Here is a 22,534-nt window from a genome sequence, read left to right on the forward strand (position 1 = left end):
TCTGAATCCTGTTTTTAACCTCTGTCTCCGTTCCTCAACACCTTGATACAGCTGCCGGTTTACCAAGCCCCCTGCTTTCCGGGCAGGTAAACAGGTGTTCACAGACGCCCAGACTACCTTCCTGCCTGCTGCCCAGCTTGTAGGAGACACTCGGGCCTGTTGCCATGGGCCGTGCTTCCAGCCAGATGGAACAGCAGCAGCGGGATGATTTCTCTTCCCCTGTTAACCTAGCAGAGCCCCCTCAGAGGCCAGATGAGCCCCAGCCCCATCATCCCTCGTGAGCAGAAGGCCCTGTGCTTGGGTGAACGAGGAGATGTTTGCGCCCACTGTGCCATGAGCAAGACCATTTCCTGGCTGTGAGCTTCTCTGTCTTTTCCTTTTTTAATTTTTTAGATGTTCATTTATTTATTTTGAGAGAGAGAGAGAGAGAGAGAGAGAAAGACAGAGCGTGAGCAGGCAAGGGGCAGAGAGAGGGAGACACAGAATCCAAAGCAGGCTCTAGGCTCTGAGCTGTCAGCACAGAGCCCAACTTGGGGCTCGAAATCACGGACCACGAAATCATGACCTGAGCCGAAGTCGGACGCTCAACCGACGGAACCCCCCAGGCGCCCCTTCTCTGTCTTCTCCAAGCCCCCGTTCCTCATCACTGACACTTGTTGACAAACTTCTGAACTGGGGTTATGCATCAAAGCAGCACCCTGAGATCTGGAGAGGCGCTTTCCCGGAGCAGAAGCTCCTAGAGCCGCAGATGGCCAGGAGGTGATGACGCACAGTTAGGTGAGAAGACGTTCTCTTCCAAAGCGGACAATGCCGAGTGACACTGGAGTCCTCCAGTGAGGACTGAAGGTTTGGGGAGAACACTGCTGGCGGCCTCAGTAGGTGTTAGTCTGAGGCTAACGGGGGTGGGGCAGGTGCTTGCCCTTCTCGACTCTCCATACCTTTCCCGGGGTTCTGGGATTCCAGCTCTCGGACTCACATCTGTTCCTCGGTTGCCTCCTTCTCAGGGCTTCGCCCCCCACCCCTGTGACACCACGACATCGCCCTGGCTGTGAGTGACCGTGGCGTCCACGCCCATCCCCTGCGGCTCTCCACCCCCTCGTCTTAGTCCTAGTGAGTTAATTCAAAGTGCCAGCGCAGGATTTAGCAGTTTTTCCGGTCTCTTTGCACAGAAGCAGCTCACACTTGTTAAAAAAGCAGGTCAACACATGGCAAGATGGAAAGTGCTGTTTTTCCCTTTTACTTCAATATCTGATCTTGCCTCCAGTTTTAAGCTTTTAAAAGCAGATGAAATTTTTTTTACAATGCCATTGATTTGTTATCCCTTTGTATTAAGGGTTGGGAATAGAGTTATGCAGGTGACAGAGCAGAAGAGAAGCAGACCAGGCACTGTGACGGACGGAACCAGAGCCAGTCAATGACCGTGGGTGCCCCCTTCCACCACCCAACCCCCAGCCTTTCCCAAAGTGCTGCTTCCGCCGAGGTCGTGGCCAGTAGGGATTTGTCTGCCGGGCCATTGAGGAACACAGCTTTGTCATGTGAACTGTCTTCAGCAAAAGTGAAAAGTGACCATAAGTAGGAAAACTTATGTGACCATATGTTTGTCACATACCTTCTTTGTAAAATTGTAATACTGCACATCAAGGGACTAGGGAGGGGTGTGTGTGTGTGTGTGTGTGTGTGTGTGTGTGTGTGTGTAACGGGGGAGGGGAGCAGAGCTGAGGAGCCCTAGGGACCCCAGGGAATGTGCCAGGGACACCCCTCGACAAACTGCTCTGAATAGAAAGACGAAAAGGATAGTAAGAGCTATGTCAGCCCGTAAAGCTCTTAAAACCCAGGGGAGGCCAGGGGAAATCAGGCAAAGATTAAACAGTAACCTATAAAAAAAGGACAAGATAAACATTCATCAAGGGAAGCACTTAAATTATGTTGGATCTATCGGATGAACCATATGCAGTTATTAAAAATCACCATTAGAAAATATTTTAGTAATAGGAAATAATATACATGAATAAAAATTACAATCTTTAGGGGCAGCTGGGTGGCTCGGGCGCTCAGCTGACTTGATTTTGACTTGATTTTGGCTCAAGGTTCATGAGTTTGAACTCATGGTTCATGAGTTTGAGCCCCATGTCTGCTCTGACAGTGTGGAGTCTGCTTGGGATTCTCTCTCTCTCCCTCTCTCTCTGACCCTGTCCTGCTCTCTTGCTCTCTCTCTCTCAGCAAATAAATAAAAATAAAGTTAAAATATTATAATGTTTAACAATATTTGTTCTTCCTATCCAGGAGCATGGAATCTTTTTCCATTTTTTGGTGTCTTCTTCAATTTCTTTCATAAGCTTCCTATAGTTTTCAGTATGTAGATTTTTCACCTCTTTGGTTAGATTTATTCCTAGGTATTTTATGGTTTTTTGTGCAACCATAAATGGGATCAATTCCCTGATTTCTCTTTCTGTCACTTCATTGTTGGTGTATAAGAATGCAACTGATTTCTGTGCATTGATTTTATATTATGCAACTTTGCTAAATTCATGAATCAATTCTAGAAGTTTTTTGGTGGACTCTTTTGGGCTTTCCATATAGAGTATCATGTCATCTGCAAAGAGTGAAAGTTTGATATGACCCAAAGCAATCAATGCAATCCCTATCAAAGTAACACCAACATTCTTCACAGAGCTAGAACAAATAATCCTAAAATTTGTATGGAACCAGAAAAGACCCCGAATAGCCAAAGCCATCTTGAAAAAGAAAACCAAAGCAGAGGGCATCACAATCCCAGACTTCAAGCTATACTACAAAGCTGTAATTATCAAGACAGTATGGTACTGGCACAAGAACAGACACTCAGATCAATGGAATAATAAAATAGAGAACCCAGAAATGGACCCACAAACGTATGGTCAACTAATCTTTGACAAAGCAGGAAAGAATATCCAATGGAATAAAGACAGTCTCTTCAGCAAGTGGTGCTGGGAAAACTGGACAGCGACATGCAGAAGAATGAACCTGGACCACTTTCTTACACCATACACAAAAATAAGCTCAAAATGGATGAAAGACCTCAATGTAACACAGGAAGCCATCAAAATCTTCAAGGAGAAAGCAGGCAAAAACCTCTTTGATCTTGGCTGCAGCAACTTCTTACTCAACACATCTCCGGAGGCAAGGGAAACAAAAGCAAAAATGAACTACTGGGACCTCATCAAAATAAACTTCTGAACAGCAAGGGAAACAATCAGCAAAACTAAAAGGCAACCAAAAGAATGGGAGAAGATATTTGCAAATGACATAACACATAAAGGGTTAGTATCCAAAATCAATAAAGAACTTATCAAACTCAACACCCAAAAAACAAATAATCCAGTGAAGAAATGGGCAAAAGACAGGAATAGACACTTCTCCAAGGAAGACATCCAGATGGCCAACTGACACATGAAAAACTGCTCCACGTCACTCATCATCAGGGAAATACAAATCAAAACCACAATAAGATACCACCTTACACCTGTCAGAATGGCTAACATTAACAACTCAGGCAACAACAGATGTTGGCGAGGATGCAGAGATAGAGGATCTCTTTTGCATTGTTGGTGGGAATGCAAGCTGGTGCAGCCACTCTGGAAAACAGTGTGGAGGTTCCTCAAAACACTAAAAATAGAACTACCCTACAACCCAGCAATTGCACTACTCGGCATTTATCCATGGGATACAGGTGTGCTGTTTTGAAGGGACACATGCATCCCCATGTTTATAGCAGCACTACCGATAATAGCCAAAGTATGGAAAGAGCCCAAATGCTCTTGGATGGATGAATGGATAAAGAAGATGTGGTATATCTATACAATGGAGTATTACTTGGCAATCAAAAAGAATGAAATCTTGCCATTTGCAACTATGTAGATGGAACTGGAGGGTATTATGCTAAGTGAAATTAGTCAGTCAGAGAAAGAAAAAAATCATATGCCTTCATTCATATGAGGACTTTAAGAGACAAAACACATGAACATAAGGGAAGGGAAACAAAAATAATATAAAAGCAGGGAGGGGGAGAAAACAGAAGAGACTCATAAATATGGAGAACAAACAGAGGGTTACTGGAGAGGTTGTGGGAGGGGGGATGGGCTAAATGGATCAGGGGCACTAAGGAATCTACTCCTGAAATCATTATTTCACTATATGCTAACTAATTTGGATGTAAATTTTAAAAAATAAAAAATAAATTTAAAAAATAAAAAATAAATTTAAAAATTAAAAAAAAATATTATAATATTTATTATAGAAAAATATGTGAATTTCCTGTGCAGGCATTAAAACAAACTCCATGAGTTTAAAACCACCACGTAGAAACATGAAATAACAAATATTGTCTCCAGTGCATAACTAAGCAGGAAAACGGTTCAAAGCATGTGTTCGGAAAGAGAGCCATTATGTCTAGAAACATAACATGTGACCCACATGGTGTCTCCATGTCTAGAAATGAGATCCCATTAAATGGACTGGTCCTTTGGCATCTGGATGCACTTGGAGCATCCAGACTAGACCCCCATCGGACTAGGATATGAGCAAATATGTGTTCGTGATGTTAAACCACCGAGCTATTTGTGCTGTTAGAGCAGCTGGCTGCCTTCATCCCAGTTACCGGGAGCAGCTGAGTATCTGCTCAGAAATCAGCAATGGCATGGGCACCACGTGAGAACCCGAAATAAATCCGCGGCACTGTCTTGGTTCTGGGTGGCGGGTGGAAGGGAAACTAACACCTGAGCCTAGAAACATGGAAACCGGCGTTGTGGTCTGGTAACTCTTCGGTAAAACCGTTGCCTGTGATGGTTGGGAGGCTCATCGGAGGCTCATCGGAGGAGCGGGGAGCAGAGGTGCTGGAGGAGGTGTATGGGGGCCACTCTGGCAGGGGTTCCGAGGCTGTGATGAGCTCGGGACGCTGGGCGGTTTGCAGGGAGGGGTAGCAGGGACAGCTTCACAGTCCCAGTCTCCCCGGGGCTGGAAACAGAAAGCCAAGGGCTCCTTGGTCACAGGCAATGAGAGAGGGGACTGAAGAGTACCGACAGGAGGGCCACAGATCTTCAGCGAGGACAGGGGAGAAAGAGGCCACACATGGCAGGGTCTCCGGCAGCATGGGTGGAGTACGCCGGCCAGGAGGTGGGAGTGAAGACCTGAATCCACATTCGGGGTGCAGCTCCGTGTACAGTCACTTGAGTCTTGTCCCGAATGGAAGCCAAAAGACCAGGGTTCTGGTGGAATCGCGTTGCCAGAGAGACACGAACAGAGACAGCAGTGCGACAGCAACCACGTTGACTGTTGAGACCCACAGACGACACGTGGGCGTCAGTGGCAGGTGGCATCGTCACAGCGGCCCTACCACCACCTCCCGTCTCTCACTCCTCCTGCGGGGCCAGCACACCTTCCACCAAGGGACGGGGCTGTTCTCTCCCCAGGACTCTGGGCACACTCAGGGCAATGGCAGAGCCACTGTCGTGGGATGGCCACGGCTACGGTGATGCACGTTCTGAGGACTCCCGTGGGACATTTGCACTCGAAGCCCAGTCACCATGTGGAGAGGAGGCCCCACGTCCCAGAGACGCCCACCCGGGAGGGGCCGGGCCTGCTGGCCCCTCGCCCTGGGTGAGCTGATGCCCGGCACCAACCTGCCAGCCACAGGGCATGTGGGTCCTCCCGCTGCGCCTGAGGCATGCCAGGCCACACCTCGGAGCCCTGCCCCAACTGCAGATTCGTTGGCCGAACAAATGATTTTGTTTTAAGCTGCTGACTTTGGGGTGTTTGTCACGCAGGGGTAGATCAGCAGAGCGGCCCCACAAGCAAGATGCTGGCCTTGAACGCCATCGCCTTCCCATGGATGACAGCTCCTATTCTTCCCACACACGTGTCATACGTGGCCCCTAAAGTGGATGAGGAGGAGCCTCCCAGGTGCTCTATCATCAGAAACAGTGGACCAAGGAGCCCCTCCTGGAGAGTTTCATCAAGAAATCTGTACCCCACGGGCCGGCAGCTTCCCAGGGACTGTCCAGCGGGAATCCGTCACCATTTCTAACCAGTAACTGCCACAGGCCTTCCTTTCTCTCCCTTTCTGAACAAGGTTGATCGTAGGCACCTGCCCCACCCCCTGCTGCCAGAGGGCCTGTCGGGAGGAAGGCGGACTCGACTCTTTAGTCCACAGAGAGACTTTCCATCTGGTCCTAATGGGGCGGGATGTGCATCACCAGGAGTCAGGTGATGTGGGGACACGATGGCTTTTCACACGGTCTCCCTTGGGAGGGATATGAGAACACGTGATGCATGAGTGGGGGGGAGGGATGGGGAGTGTGTGACCAGTAGGGCAGAGTCCACAGAGACTCCTAGCACTCACCCAGCTCCACCTTCAAATTCTGGGACTCTTGCCCTTGGGTTGGTCACGTGACCTGCTCTGGCCAGCGGAGTGCGGGCGGCCCTTCGTGGGCCCCGCTCCTACAGTGTCCCACGCCATGATCCACGTTCATACTCTGTCCCCACGGCTGGAAGCACAGTGTCCCATGACGCTTGAGTCACTCAGTAGAAACAGCCCAGATTCACATCTGACATGCAGTGAGAGAAATTAACCTTATTTTTTTTATGTGAAGCCACGAAGATTTGGGTTATTTATTACAGTAAATAGGGTTAATTAGCCTGCCTGAGATGATAAGCAAAAACTAGGATTAGATGTACTGAAGTGGAAAATACCCAAATGGCCTCTAAAAATGAAAAGATGCTCATCGCGATGAAAAGCAGAACAGCACAGAAACGCCGTTTTCCCGCCTATCAGATGGGCACAGAGCAGTCCTCTGGCGGCAAGGGAAATAAATAGAAACTTTTCAACATGGATGGAGGCAGATATGGAGTCAGAGTTCAGGGCAGGAAACACAAGTGTGTAGAAGCATTTCCAGCAGAAAGACTTCCTGCAGGTAACAGTGCGCCAGCCGACTCAGGGAAGGATGGGGAGGACGGGGTGGGGAGGGGGCAGGGGCTGTAGCCGCAAGCCCAGGAAGAGAGCCCCCACCTGCCACCTGTGGAAGGGGGCGTGGGGGACCAGGAGGCTGCTGTTGGGGCCCCTTGATGCAAGAGCAGAGTCCCTCCTGTGTCCCCGAGGCAGAGAGCAGGGGCGGGAGGCCACGACTGCCATGCACAGACCCCGCTTGGCGGGAAAGCAGCGGGGGCAGCAGGTGAGGCTCTTCCTCTAAGGGTACCGCCACCACCACCATGGAGAGCACCTCAGCAGCAGGACCACATGCAGGAGACACACAGGCCCTGAGCCAGAAGCCCTGCATCCCGCTGTGCCCAGGGCAACACAATGAATATGGAAAATGGCACTAATGTGGACTCCGGATGCCAGGAGGGGAGGCTGGGGGGCGGGAGCAGCCCTGCTCAGTGTCAGTCACAGGACAGACACTGTGATCCGTGTCGATTACAGACGCCAACATGGAGAGAAGTATGCAGCATCTCCTACAAGAAACTGACCATCCCAGCAACTCAGCCAGTGGGAAACCTCATCGCCCTGAAATTTTGCTTTTCTCCAGTGGACGTCACTCCAAACAGCCTCTCCTAATGCCCTCCTTCTTCTCCATAAAACAACCTTCCTCTCCTTTGTTTATTGGACTCGTCTTGCTGGTCCCCAATCAGAATCAGCATAAACCCATTATTGCTGGGAAAATAATTGGTGGTTTTGTTTTATTTTATTTTTTAATGTTTATTTATTTTTGAGGGTGGAAGGGGCAGAAAGAGGCAGAGAGAGGGAGAGAGAGACACAGGTGATCTGAAGCAGGCTCTGCACTGACAGTACAGAACCTGATGCAGGGCTCGAACTCACGAACCATGAGATCACGACCTGAGCCGAAGTCGGATGCTTAACTGACTGAGCCACCCAGGTGCCCCTCGGCAGTTTTATTTTTAAGTTTAACAGTTCATACAATGGAATATTACAGAGCAGTTATGGACCAGATCTACGTATACTAACAAAAGTAAATAGCAGAAAACCTCGTAATTCAAGGAAAAGGCTTAGGACGGAAAGATACGCGAAGTGTAGTGTCAATACTGTGCGTTTTTAAGAGCGGCTGAAGCAGTAGCCTATGTCATTTTTAGATACACATCCATAGTGACGGTAAAAGCGTTTACGTCTTGGCAGCAGGCGTGCAGGTGTCTAGTGTATCGTTACCTGTATTGGGTGAGTTAAAAATGTTTCTAATTACAGTAAAAATTTGAGAGTGAATCCGTGATGAGGATCGAGGAGTGCACCTGTTGTGATGAGCATCGTGTGTTGTATGAAGTGTTGAACTGCTGTATTACACACCTGGAACTGATATTGCACTGTATGCTAACTACACTGGAATTCAAATAATAAAAAAAGAAAATTAGAGCAAAATCCCCACAAAAAATTTTGAAAGGAAGTCGACAGTCCAAGCCTAGAATTCATCTAAAAATCTAAAAGGGGGGATGTATGAACAAGGAACAGCAGTTTTAAAAAGGAATATTGAGGGGCACCTGGGTGGCTCAGTCGGTTAAGCGTCCGACTTCCTCTCAGGTCGTGATCTTGCGGTCCATGAGTTAGAACCCCACATCTGGCTCTGTGCTAACAGCTCAGAGCCTGGAGCCTGCTTCAGATTCTATGTCTTCTTCTCTCTCCCCCTCCCCCACTCATGCTCGCACATGCTCTCTCTCTCTTTCTCAAAAATAAATAAACATTTTAAAAAAATAAAGAAATTTTAGTTGGATTTGAGAGCTAAATGTAAAATCAAAATTAGGCAAGTATTAAGATTTAGGAGAACATAAATAACGTAAAATAATCTCCAAGCTTTATTGTTACTTCCACAGTAAAAGAGAAATCACATGTCACAGATTATGTCAAAGTAGATAGAAAAAAGATAAAACCCAGATAAAGAACCAGAAGGATCTATATCAACAGGCTGAGTGGTTACTTCTAAAACCACCCAAACGTCCAGCAGGAGAAACATGGTTAAAACATTAATAAGATTCCCTAAGAACGATATTATTCACCATGAAATAAGAATTAAGCACATCTGTATTTATTTGTATTGCACGACGTCCGGGACATTTTGTCAGTGACGGACGGCAGCTACACTTGTGGTGAGCAGAGTGGTGGCATCACTAGGCTGTGCACCTGAAACTGACGTAACATCGTGTGTCAGCTAGACTCAAAAAAAAAGAAAGAAACAAAGAAAAAAGACAAGTCACCAAGCAATGTGTGTATACATAGATGTGCCTCTATTTACACGTAAAACCATAGGAAAAGCCACAAAGCCACGTGAAAGAGAAGGATATATACCAGTCATAAGGAGTGATGACCTTTCAGGGTGGAGAAAGGTCTGGACTGGAACTTGAGCTCTGGGCTGGTCCCTCCTCAGCGCCACCCTCTAGAACTTTCTGTGAAGGGAATGGTTCTGTGCCCATGCTGGCCATGGCCACGAGTGACATGTGGCTATGAACAACCGAGGAAATGAATCTTTAATTTTACTTCTTGTTTAATTTAAGTAGCTGTGTGTGACTAGTGGCTATGGTGGGTGTTGCCCATTGATTCCATGTACTTTTATTTGGAAAAAAATGTGTCTTTTAAACAAAAAAATACCCGTGTTATGGTTTAGGTTACGCTGTGATAATAAACTGCTCTGAATTTTTTAAAAATGGAAATTAGAAAGTATATTCAGCAGAATCACATATACCTAAGGAAAACTGACAATAGGTGAGGGGTGCCTGGGTGGCTCAGTCGGGTAAGCATCCAACTTTGACTCAGGTCATGATCTCACGCTTTGTGGGTTCAAGCCCCCTATTGGGCTCTGCGCTGACAGCTGGGAGCCAGGAACCTGCTTTGGATTCTGTGTCTCCCTCTCTCTGCCCCTACCCCACTCGCACTCTGTATCTATCTCTCTCTCAAAAATAAACAAATATTTTTTTAAAATTAAAAAAAAAAAAAGAAAAGTGACAGTAATTGAGATAGTTTGTCCTGGGATAAAAGGGTGAAATGTGGTTATAATTTTGTTTTCATACAGGTTTGCTGTTTCCAGGGATACTCATATAATACTAGAAATTTATACCAATTCCCATCAGCTAAGGGGCAGCAGGACGAGTGAAGTCCCCTATTTAGCTGACATAAGGGGACCACGTTCCATGGGAGCCGGGTGACGGGTGACAGGGCAGGGCCGATGCTCTTCAGTGACTGGGAGGTGGGGCTGGCAGCGGTCACAGAGTGGTCTTGGAGGTGATTGGCCGGGTCCTGTAAACTGTCAGGAGAGTCAGTGACCTTATCTTGAGAACGTGAATCTGGTGTCAGATCAGCTTACATGCCGTCTTCCCTTCCACAGTTAGAGAGCGTTTTGGGGAAGAACCACCAGTAACCGGGTGGCGGATGACAGGCTCTGTTCCGACGGTGAGTAAGCCCTTTGAGAACGTGAACACTTAACTGTGTCTGGTTTCCTCGTGGGGACCGTGGGGCTGTGCTGGACGACCTCCCAGAAACAGAGGCACGCTCACTCTTCCTCCTTGTTCTTGGACCCGTGACTCCTTTACGACGTGCCTACTTGGTATTTTTAAAATAGCGATCAGCCTGTAGAAGCCTTTACTTAGAGTCCGTTTCCGATTTTTCTGTTTGAAGGAAGGCTGAGTTGAGAGGGGAGGGATGCTAGATTTCTTCTCACTTCCTCTTGCGCAGGGCAAGGCCCGGCTGACCACGTGGGGCTTGTGTGTCCATGAGAGAAGCCTTGTACCCGGCACAGAAAGAGCAGAGCTGTCCAGAGGGGCAGCCGCAGAGCACAGGTTCTTTCTCAAAAATCCTCCCCTGGGGACACCAAGCTCGGGGGAGAGGGGTGGACCATGTTTTACTTCATCTCTTTTATTTATTTATTTATTTATTTATTTATTTATTTATTTATTTATTTTGTGGCAAGAGAATATGCTTTGAAAAGACGGCCCCTCATCAGATCATTTCCGGAACCTTCTCTAGCAAGCTCACCTTTTCTTGCGGGCAGCTCTGTTGTGCAGAGTGTGGCCCCAGCACACCACAGGTTGTTTTCTTGGGGAGCCAGAGTCATCACCAGAGGGCAGGGGAGAAGCTGACTTCATGTGTGCACAGGGAGGAAGGGTGTGCCGTGCAGGGTGCAGGAGCATACACCCGCTTTGTGGTCCAGGCTCCAGAGGTCAGTGGCCCCATGCACTCAGCGTCCACCCAGTGCCACTGAGCTCTCTTGGATGAACTCCTTATGTCACAGATCCCGGGGATCAAATGTTGAACTTGAGGAACAGTCCTGACCCAGTAAGTAGGAAGGTGGGATTAGAGCTTTGGGGCTCAGCAGGAAGACAGTACATGTGCCCTCCAGCCTCCCCACACAGCTCCCTGCATTTGAGCACCTGCTCAGCTGTTGCCCGAAGCCAGCCCTCCCTTTGGGTCCTTGAGTTCCGAAGCCAATAGGTTCCCTTTGTGCTGTAGCTGTAGGACGCAGTGGGCTTGCTGGTCCTGACCTTGGGTGCAGCTCTTTTGACCAGAGTCCTCTGCTCCCGTGGCTGCAAGGAGGTCATCACAACAGTTGTTCGTGACTTGGTGTTAAGAAGCTGGAGCTGTGATCTCACGTGATCAAAGTCTCTGGCCCTCTGAGCCTCCACGTCACATAGCGGGCTGACCCCTCCTGGCCTCGTGCACTCAGACCTGCCGTGGGCACAAGGAGGTTCCAGGGCAGCGGTCACCTCCTGGGACTGCTGAGCACTGCCCAAGGCCAGTCTCCGGGGAGCCAGGCAGGCACAAGGCCGCAGGGCACAGGCCGTGGAGGGAGAAAATGCCCGTCTGTGGGCCGGGGGCCCTGCGCCCCCCACCTGTCTGCCCCCAGTGTCTGTATTTCTGCTTCAGGTCACAAGGGGTCAGGGGGAGTCTGGGGCAGATGCTCTCTGACCTTGGTCTTCTGAGTGTAGCGGGGAGACCATAAGCGAGGACTCAAGGGTGTGACTGCATGGAAGGCTCCAGATACAGACGCTTGGGGTCGACTTCTTCCACCCCGAGTGCCTCTCGTTTGCTCCGTAACCACATACTGTCTCCAGGAAGCGAATTCTTCTCTGTGATTGAGAAAGTAAGAAGGTGGCATCATCACACCTTCTATCAGGAAACTGTGTGCCCCTCTCCCCCCTGCAGTCCCACGTGCTGCTGCCACTGGCATTGCCGTGCAGAAGCCCATGCCTCCTCCCAGCCCGCAAGGCTTGTGCTGCAGGAGAAGCAACCCCGAGAGCATCATCCATCTGCCAGCAGTCATACCTGCTCTGGGCAGTCATCCCTGTGCTGGGCGGTCATCCCTGTGCTGGGCGGTCATCCCTGCACCGGGCGGTCATCCCTGCACTGGGTGGTCATCCCTGTACAAGACGGTCATCCCTGTGCTGGGCAGTCATCCCTGTACTGGGTAGTCATCTCTGTACCAGAAGGTCATCCCTATGCCGGGCAGTCATCCCTGTGCTGGGTGGTCATCCCTGTGCTGGGCAGTCATCCCTGTACCAGGCGGTCATCCCTGCACTGGGCGGTCATCCCTGTACAAGACGGTCATCCCTGTGCTGGGCAGTCATCCCTGTACTGGGTAGTCATCCCTGTGCCAGGCAGTCATCCCTGTACTGGGTGGTCATCCCTACACCAGAAGGTCATCCTTGCACCGAGCAGTCATCCCTCTACTGGGTGGTCATCCCTGTACCAGAAGGTCATTCCTGTGCCGGGCAGTCATCCCTGTACTGGGTGGTCATCCCTGTATTGGGTGGACACCCCTGCACTGGACGGTCATCCTTGTACCGGACGGTCATCCCTGTACTGGACGGTCATCCCTGCACCGGACGGTCATCCCTGTACTGGACGGTCATCCCTGCACTGGGCAGTCATCCCTGTACTGGGTGGTCATCCCTGCACCAGATGGTCATCCCTCTGCGAGGCAGTCATCCCTGTGCCAGGCAGTCATCCCTCCTCTGGGTGGTCATCCCTCCGCGAGGCAGTCATCGCTCCTCTGGGCGGTCATCCCTCTGCGGGGCAGTCATCCCTCCTCTGGGCAGTCATCCATCTGCCGGGCATGCAGGTGCCCTGACAGTCTTCCCGCCTGCTCTAGGATGTGGCTCTACAGGCACCTTCCCACCTAACCAGCCCTGGGTGGTACAGCATCAACCACATCTCTTTCCTGTGTCTGACGCTGGGGCAGCTGGGGCCGTCCTGGCCCTGGAGGCGCTGCCCCATCCGGAGCCGGCCAGGCGTACCGAGCGTCGGCTGTCCCAGGAGCACACTTTTCAAATACAAACCAACACCCAGAGCCCACAACCACCACTTCCTCTTTCAGCCCTCACGGTCTGGGCCAGTACCCCCCCGACCTTGTCACCCCAGGGCCAGGCACCAGATGTCTAGGATAGCCCAGAGCCCACTGATGTTGCTCAGACTTGCGATCCAAGCCTGCTTCCGCTACCTGCTGGGTTCCTTCCTGTGGAAACCACAGTATGGTTCTGGTCATGCATCTGCTCACTCCCTCTGTGGCCTGACCGGCCCTGGTGCTCCTCCACGTGGCCCTGCGTGGCTGGCATGTGCCCTCCTCTCCAGTGGAGGTCAACTCCTGAGCTGCTGGCCTCACCTCATCTCCAGTTTTCTGTTAATACTCTACTGAAACACGGATGCAGAGACCAGGTCCTCATGCAGATTCCAAGTTCCAACCCTACTTCCTGGGAGGCTCACGGTCCTACATCTTGTGTCTTAAGGCTCCAAACAGCAGAATGTCTCAAGTGAGTGGGAAGATGTTGTTTGTTCTTTCCATGTTTCTTCGGCCCAGGAGATACACATCAGCTCGGAGTCTGGGTACGGACTTGTTTATTATTCTTGGAAGAATAAGGACAGAGGAGGCAAATCTTGCATCAGCGAGCCTGTCCCCGGAGAGCCGTTAGGTTGGCGGTAGCCCCACAAGCAGGCCAGCTTGTGGAGGGGACAGCTGACCCCGGTGCACCCTGGACGTGCCCCTTCAGGAAGGGGAGCAAGGCAGGGAGCCGTGCTGGGATCGGAACCGGCTGGTGTGGGCGCTCCTGCCCTCAGGGACACGACCCGCTGGCCCCCCCACAGCCCCAAAACAACTGCACTCAGTCCTCCTGGAGGGGGTTTCTGCTTCACTCGCCCCATTTCAGAAAGGCAGGATTTAAGAGGATAAAGTTCAAATGTGCACCAGCCAGGCCTGTCAGCTTCTTTCCACACATCATCTAAGCCCACAGCAATCATAAACTTGTATGAACTGCCAGGGACGGAGCCCAGATGAAGTCCCCCAGCCCCCCTCAATCACATTTTTTCCCTTTGTTAGAACAGCCGCTGCACTTTGCATTTTATTACCCAGTTTCCAAACACCGCCAACATTCAAGCAAGCAAACTTCCAAAAGACATCTGAGAGGATGTTGACTTGGGAGTGACACCAAAAGGCAGCAGATCCAATGCCAAAAAGCTGGCCTTGGTGTCGTCACTTGCGGCCATGTCATGGACTTGGAGAGAGAGGGTGGATTTTACAGATCTTGATAAATCGTCTCTGTCACTTTAATTAACCGGAGCATATCGGTGAAACACAAGCACGACACAGGGGTTTTTCCACTCCTGGCTCCCCCATGTACTCTGTGAGGGCAGCCACTGGCCAGCTGGACAGGAACAGTGGGTCCTCTGTGCCCGTCTACACCACCCCTCCGTGAAACCCAAGTGAAAACCACAGCAACTTTCTGTGGCCCACCCTTTCTACCCATTAGAAAAAGGAATCGAGGGGCGCCTGGGGGGCTGAGTCGGTGAAGCGTCCGACTTCAGCTCAGGTCATGATCTTGCAGTTCATGAGTTTGAGCCCCGCGTCGGGCTCTGTGCTGACAGCTCAGAGCCTGGAGCTGCTTTGGATGCTGTGTCTCCCTCTCTCTCTGCCCCTCCCCCTCTCATGCTCTGTCTCTCAAAAAGAAAACAAAAGCATTTTAAAATTTTTTTAAAAAGAAAAGAAAAAGGAATTCGCTTGCAAAAGGCACCTGAGGGCAGCTGCTGGCTGCCTGTGCACGCCTCTTCCGTGCGCGTGGCCTCCCAGCAAAGACGAGCAGAAGAAGGCGTGCTCTCACAGTGCTCCTGCATCCTCTTTGGGTGGACTCCTCAGCCTCCCCTCTACATCTCCCGGTGCGTCCACTGGAGAAATGGCTGATTGCCTGTGCAGCCCCCGCGGTTCCTTTCTCCCTTAACAGGACTCTGATTTTATCCTGGGTGTCGGCTTCCAGGCCACAAAATGACACTTTCCCTCCCGCATTTCAGCCAGGAGTGGTGGAGCAACCCAGGTGTGGACAAGGAGAGGTATACGGACACAGTGGGCAGGCTTCCAGGAAGGTCTTGTAAAGAAATGGACTTGTTGTTTCATCCCATCTCTTTCCTTTACTACCCCCGTTTTTGACTGTGGAATGCAGATACGATGATCAGAGGTGCAGCAGTCATTTGAGATGATGAGAAAAACATGAGGGTGGAGGTCATGGCCAAGGATGAGGGGACCCTGAGGGTGGGGGCCATGGCCAAGAATGGGGGGACCCTGAGGGTGGGGGCCATGACCAAGGATGGGGGGACCGTGAGGGTGGGGGCCATGACCAAGGATGGGGGGACCCTCAGGGTGGGGGTCATGGCCAAGGATGGGGGGGCCGTGAGGGTGGGGGCCATGACCAAGGTTAGGGGGACCCTCAGGGTGGGGGCCATGGCCAAGGATGGGGGGACCATGAGGGTGGGGGCCATGGCCAAGGATGAGGGGACCCTGAGGGTGGGGGTCATGGCCAAGGATGGGGGGACCCTCAGGATGGGGGCCATGGTCAAGGATGGGGGGACCATGAGGGTGGGGGCCATGACCAAGGATAGGGGGACCCTGAGGGTGGGGGTCATGGCCAAGGATGGGGGGACCCTCAGGGTGGGGGCCATGGCCAAGGGTGGGGGGGCCGTGAGGGTGGGGGCCATGGCCAATGATGAGGGGACTCTGAGAGTAGGTTCCAAAGATGGCAGGCAGATGATGAAGTCAGCAATAGACTGGGACGCTGAGATATCCTGGAATCACTGTGGCACACTGGGACTGCTGTCTTAAGTATTTCACATTTTTTGGGTGAAATAAGTCCCTAATGAATAACCTCAAGCCACAGTTTGGTAATAATCCAGTCCCTCCGTGGCACCTCCCCATCATCACCCCCCACCACCACACACAAACACACACACGCACACACATACACAAAGACATTGGATTTTGGCTTTGGGGTGGAACCCTCTGCTTCAGACTTGGGTTCAATCAGTTTTCTCTCCCCTTTGTCAGGAAACGTGACTCTTTTCCTTGGGTGGCAACCTCTCCTAAAGAAAAGAATGTGTTTTGGGTAGAAAGGTCCTTGGTGGCTCCCAAAAGAGAGGAACTCTGTACCTGTCAGTGCCTTCCCCTCGATGCCGTGTCCCCGTGCATGTTCCCCTGTGGTGTCTCTCTGACAACAGCATGCACAACTTTCAAGACTCAACACGGACATACCGTCTAATGAAAAGCTCCCTGACCTGCCCAGGCAGCATCCAGGGCTCCTCTTCTGTGCTTCCCAAGTACGTCCAGGATACTGGGGATAATTGGCTTCTCTCTGTTTCCCTCATGGGAGCTGGGACTGATCCGGAATGTGTCCAGCCAGCCAGTCTCCATCCAGTTCCTGGCTCTCTAACAAATGTTTGTTGAATTAATAAGTGAGTGGCTGTAGAATGCACTTTACATGTAGCTGGATAGATTGGTTGGGACGTTATTGGCCATTTGGTTAGATGCCCTGAGGAAACCCAAAACCTGCCCAGGCCCCATGCCCCTTCTCTTGGAGAAGGCCAGAGAAATGGCAGTATTGTCTCCAGCTGAATGCATGAGTCACCCAGAGTGAGACCAGCAGAAAATCTGTGGTCAAGCCACAGAGTTATGAGAAATAACACTCAATGGTGGAATGACTTGTTACACAAGCAGATACTTGACCCAAGATTCTTTGTCCCCGATTCTCTTTTCCTCCATTCAAGAGGTGACCGGAACTCTTCCCTCCCCCCGCAAGAGGACACGGAGACAGAGACCCAGGTGGGAGGGGAGCGCTGGCCTGGGGACCGTACCCACAGAGTGATGCCAGGTGCGAGCTCAGCCCTTCCTCTGGAGGTGCGTAGAGTGACCAGCTTCTCTGGGCCTCCGTGTCCTCTGTCCACAAGCAGCCTGAGGTGGCACAGTGAGTTTTCCTACTTGAGGACAAGTAGGCTTTCCAGCCAGGTGCCGTAGTGGCAAGGCCAAGAGCATCCTGGAACCTGGGCTGCTCTTGGTTCCAGAGTCTCCTCACCTACTGGAGAAGTCTCCTCACCTACTGGAGAAGCTATTCCTGTATGAGTTTCATATATTGGCTTCAGTATAAAACTGTATTTGAGAAAAGTATTCAGCTGCTTTGAACATGTGAAAATCACTGAACTGGAGTCTTTTTAAGGGCCTTTGGGGACCTCATCTTGAGGAAGTGGAAGCCCATGGCTCCAGCAGGATACTGCTCTCATTTGGTGTCTTGCCACAAATGTCCAGAAAAAGCTAGTGTCCAGACCCACGTGGTTTCACATGTCGCTGGAGAACATGCAAATGTGTGATGGAGGCTCACCGCGAAGACACAGCTGGCATGGAGGGTTGTAGGGAGCACCACTCACAGCACGTCACTCTGAGGTCCCCGGATGAGTGTTCTCAGTGCCGGATAAGCAGAGCCCGGGTCCCCTGCGTACACTTGGGGGTCCAAGTCTTCCCTAAGCTCTCCCGGCCCCCTGTAGAGTGAGTGCATCTGTTGGCCATCTATATACCAGGGGCTTCATGGGATGAAGACCAAAGATGTGTACACTGAAATCAATAAGGCATTAATGAAAAAATTAAGGAAAACACAAAGCAGTGGAAAGATATCCCATGATCATGGGTTGGAAGGATTAATATTGTTAAAATGTCAAAACCACCACAAGTGATCTGTAGATTTGATGCAACCCATATGAAAATACCAATGGCATTCTTCACAGACAGAACAAACAATCCTAAAATTTTTATGGAACCATAAAAATCCCCCAAATAGCCAAAGCAATCTTGGGAAAGAGGAACAAGGCTGTAGGCATCATATTTCTTGAGTTCCAACCATATTGTAAAGCTACACTAATCAAAAAAGCATGTTTAGCATATAAACAGACACATAGGTCGGTAAAATAGAATAGAAATCCCAGAAATAAACCGACACACAGTCAACTGATCTATGACAAGAATCCAAAAAAGGCACAAGGTGAAGGGCAGTCTCTTCAAGAGCGGTGCTGGGAAAACTGGACGGCCACATGGGGAAGAATAAAGTTGGACTCTTAGCTTACACATATGTGAAAATTAACTCAAAATGGATTAAAGACTTAAATGGAAGACCTGAAACCAAAAATCTCCCAGAAGAAGACGTGGGGGGAAATCTCCTTGACATTGGTCTTAGCAATGATTTTTTTTAGATTTGACACCAAAAAGCACAGGCAACAGAAAGAAGTGAAGCGGGGGAGACTCCATGAAATCAGAGGCCTCTGCACAGCACAGGAAGCCATCAAAACACGAGAAGGGAGCACACAGCAGGGGAAGGCAGTCAAAACCATGTATCTACTAGGGAGTTAATATAAAAATATATAAGGATTTCTACAACTCAATAGCAAAAAAGCACATAATCCCATTAAAAAATTGGCAGAGGATCTGAATGGACATCTCTCCCAAGAAGACATGCGGATGGCTGATAAGTACATTAAAACGTGCTCAACATCACTCATCGTCAGGGAAATGCAAATCAAAGTCACAATGAGATGTTACATCACACCTCTTAGGATGACTATTATTATTGTTGTTTTAATACAAACCTTTTAATAATCATCCTAAAAACTTGATGTTAATGGTCCACCTCAGTAAAAACCACTATCCCCCTCTCAACCCAGTGTTGGGTTTGAATTATAGAAAATGCCAAAAATAGGCAACAGTGTCTCCCAGTTCTTCATTCTGACCTAGATAATTTTTTTAATATGGGGGTGGGGGACTAGGGTGGGGAGGGAAAAGTGGGTGATGGGCATTGAGGAGGGCGCTTGTTGGGATGAGCACTGGGTGTTGTATGTAAGCGATGACTCATGGGAATCTACTCCCGAAGCCAAGAGCACCGTGTATACGCTGTGTGTTAGTTAAGTTGACAGTAAGGATGACTGTAATTTAAAAAACAAGAGATAAGTTTGGCGGGACTTGGAGGAGTGGGAACCCTCATGCACTGTTGGTGGGAATGCAAACTGGTGCAGCCACCATGGAAAAGAATATGGAGTTTCCTCAACTCATTAAAAATAGAACCACCATAGGAGCACTTGGGTGGCTCAGTCGGTTGGGCATCTGACTTCGGCTCAGGTCATGTTCTCGCAGTTCGTGGTTTGAGCCCCGTGTTGGGCTCCGTGCTGACAGCTCAGAGCCTGAAGCTTGTTTCCGATTCTGTGTCTCCCTCTCTCTGGCCCTCCCCCACTCATGCTCTGTCTCACTCTGTGTCTCAAAAATAAACATTAAAAAAATTTTTTTTTGAATATAACTACCATATGATTCAGCAATCCCATATCTGGGTTTTTATACAAAAAAATGTAAGTGAGGATCTTGAAGAGGTATCTGAAATCCCATGTTCATTGCAGTATTATTCACAATAGCCAGGATATGAAAATGACTGGAATGTCTGTCCATGGATGAATGGATAAAGATTGGTATGTGCTCACACATATGCGTGCACACACACACACACACACACTGGACTACTACTCAGCTATAAAAAAGAAGGAAATTCTTTCAATTGGGACCACATGGATGGACCTGGAGTTCATATACTAAGTGAAATAAGGCAGGCATGTAATGACAAATGTGGATCTAGAATAGTCAAACTCATAGAAGCAGAGATTGGAAGGGTGGTCACCAAGGTCTGGAGGGAGCAGAAATGTAAGGGTGATGGTCAAACAGTGCAAAGTTTCAGTTATACACAATGAAGAAGTTCTGGAGATCTACCATACAGCATAGTGCTGTAGCTAACAGTGCTGCCTTGTATACTTAAAATTTCCTGGGTGATTAGATCTTATGTTAAATGTTACCCCCCACCCACCACCACATGTGCACAATAATAATAAAAGGGGCAGGAGGAGCATATAAAAGGGGCAGGATGCATTAGATGCATCCGTGAGATTTATAATTTTCTTTATCAAGAAAAACAAAGGGAGTGTGTAAACCTCTAGAAAATGATCAGAGAACCCAACGCTGAGCCAAGTGCATCCCCAGGACACTGATCATGGTCAGAGCACCCATGTTTTCTAGGTGCCTCAACTGTTCTTTCTTTCTATCTATCTATCTATCTATCTATCTATCTATCTATCTATCTATCTAATGTTTATTTTTGAGAGAAAGAGACAGAGAGAGTGTGTGAGTGGAGGAGGGCAGAGAGAGAGGGAGAGGCAGGATCCCAAAATGGGGTTTGATCTTACGAACTGTGAGATCACGACGTGAGCTGAAATCATGAGTCAGACACTTAACCGACTGAAGCCACCCAAGCACCCCTCTCTTTATATATGTTTAATTGAAGTGTAGCCAACACACAATGCTACATTCGTGTCAGGTGCACAGCATCATGACTCCACGGGTTTACACAGTATGCTGTGCTCACCACAAGGGTAGCTATCATCCGTACTGCCTTTGGAGTTTCCTCAAAAAATTAAAACTAGGAATATCATATGATCCAGTCATTCTACTATTGGGTAATTACCCAAAGAAAATGAAAACATAAATTTGAAAAGAGATATGCTCCCCTCTCTACTCACTGGAGCTTTCTCTATAGTAGCCAAGGAACGGAAGTCACCCAAGTGTCCGCCGGTAGACGAATTCAACAGGAAGTTGTTCTGTTTAAACGGTCTCTGCTCTGGGGCGTTATCTGGTGACGTAATGACTGTATTCTTATAAAAGAAGGTCAGCTTTCAGATTTAGATGAAAACTAGAGAAAACGGTCTACATGCTGAAGGAATTTGAACATGGCGGCCCAGAGCCCTCCTCCTGCAAGCTTGGAGGAAGTCTGAATGCACCCCCATCGTTCGTTCGTGCAAATGTGGTTTTAATTCAGAGCAATGAATTCTGCAAACTCACGTCTTGGGCCGGTCCTAATAATAGACTGCCCCCGCCCCGCGCCCCCGCATGCCGGCAGCAGAAAGTGCCGGTCCCAGGAATGTGGCATCGTGATGCAGTTTGCCTGTCAGGCCTGGTCCCAGCAGCAGCTGCCGCTGATTACCGCGAGGGCTGTGTTTTATTTATGACCCACCTCCTGCCTCTCAGGATGCATCAGCACACACTCATGGAAGGAAAATTAGAGGCTCTGGCCAAGGCTTGAGCTTGGGAAATGCACTTTCCCCTCCTTCTGGGCAGGACAGACGTGTCCAAGAGGCCCTGGTGAGCACCAGCCCCGCACAGCTCCGTCCATATGCTGATGCCGGCTCAGACTTGCAACGCTTTCTTTTGTTAACTTGGCCTCCCTTCTCCCCCCCCCCGCAGCTCTGGCCACGCTCGATCCCCAGCTTTCAGGACATACTCCAGGCCCAGCACACACCTTCCAACCATTTCCAGTTGGGCCTGGGGGCCCTTCAGAGTCCCAGACCGTCACCACCTACTTCCTCCTGACCCCACCCCCTTCTACCTTCCACCTCCATCCCTTCTGCAACCTCAGACTCGTGCTGACCCCTCCCCACCTATTCTCAGGGTCTGGCGTCCCTCAGCATGTCTGGACGGGAGCTGGCCCGCGGGTCCCCCTGGACAAGCCATTGCCTGGAGTTCCCGGTATGACATTTCCATACTAATACGCTCCATTCTCTGCCATGCAGTCCGTTTACTCTATTTTTCATCCAAATCTAAAAGCTGACCCTCTTTTATAAGAATATAGTCATTAGGTCACCAGATAATGCCCTGCATTTTTTATCTCTTGAAATCCACATCCACTTTCAAAGCTTTGGGCCCCCAGTTAAAACAGAGACTACTTGGTGAAGGGCTTTAGGGAAAGATCTTATCAGTGAGGGATTCTTCCTCCCTTCGCAGTGATGGCTGAGAAAGCACTTCCCAGTCAAGGCTGCGTCTCAAACACCCGGAGGCTCTCCTTACGTTCCGGAGTCATGTGCAGGGTGCTCTCCCCGGGTTAAAAGGAGAGCCGGGCAGGTCAGGAACAAATGAGGGAAAATTAAGAAGTGAGAGCATTCAGATGCCAGGGACCTGCAATGATGCCCTCGGCCCGTGTGCCTGCACTCAGGAAGGCTCCAAGCCCATTGGCTGGACTTAGAGACCCACTTCCCCTACGCTGCTCGTTAGGACCCAGTACAGAGGGAGGGAATGGGGCCTCTTGTTCAAAATTAGTAAGAATGTCATGATGGTAGCAGCAGAACATTAAAGCAGACCCCTCTGAGGGCACGACCCTGTGCCCCTGCCTGGTCTGTTATCTGTCGCTT

At 49.8% G+C, this 22,534-nt stretch overlaps 1 protein-coding gene and 1 long non-coding RNA gene across 2 annotated transcripts in view; one reads left to right on the top strand and one right to left on the bottom strand.

The window, feature by feature from the left end:
* NXNL2 (nucleoredoxin like 2) overlaps window positions 1-22,534 on the top strand; it is a 228,213-nt gene that overhangs the window by 134,410 nt on the left and 71,269 nt on the right. The window lies entirely within an intron of this gene.
* LOC147574658 (uncharacterized) lies at window positions 8,810-13,933 on the bottom strand. Its single transcript, XR_015243384.1, has 2 exons — window positions 13,464-13,933; window positions 8,810-12,093 (listed from the first exon to the last, which is right to left on the bottom strand). It is a non-coding gene; the product is annotated as an uncharacterized LOC147574658 (long non-coding RNA).

The sequence above is a fragment of the Puma concolor genome, chromosome D4 (genome assembly GCF_028749965.1).
Source record: "Puma concolor isolate L17-30 chromosome D4, mPumCon1.1.hap2, whole genome shotgun sequence".
Taxonomy (NCBI): domain Eukaryota; kingdom Metazoa; phylum Chordata; class Mammalia; order Carnivora; family Felidae; genus Puma; species Puma concolor.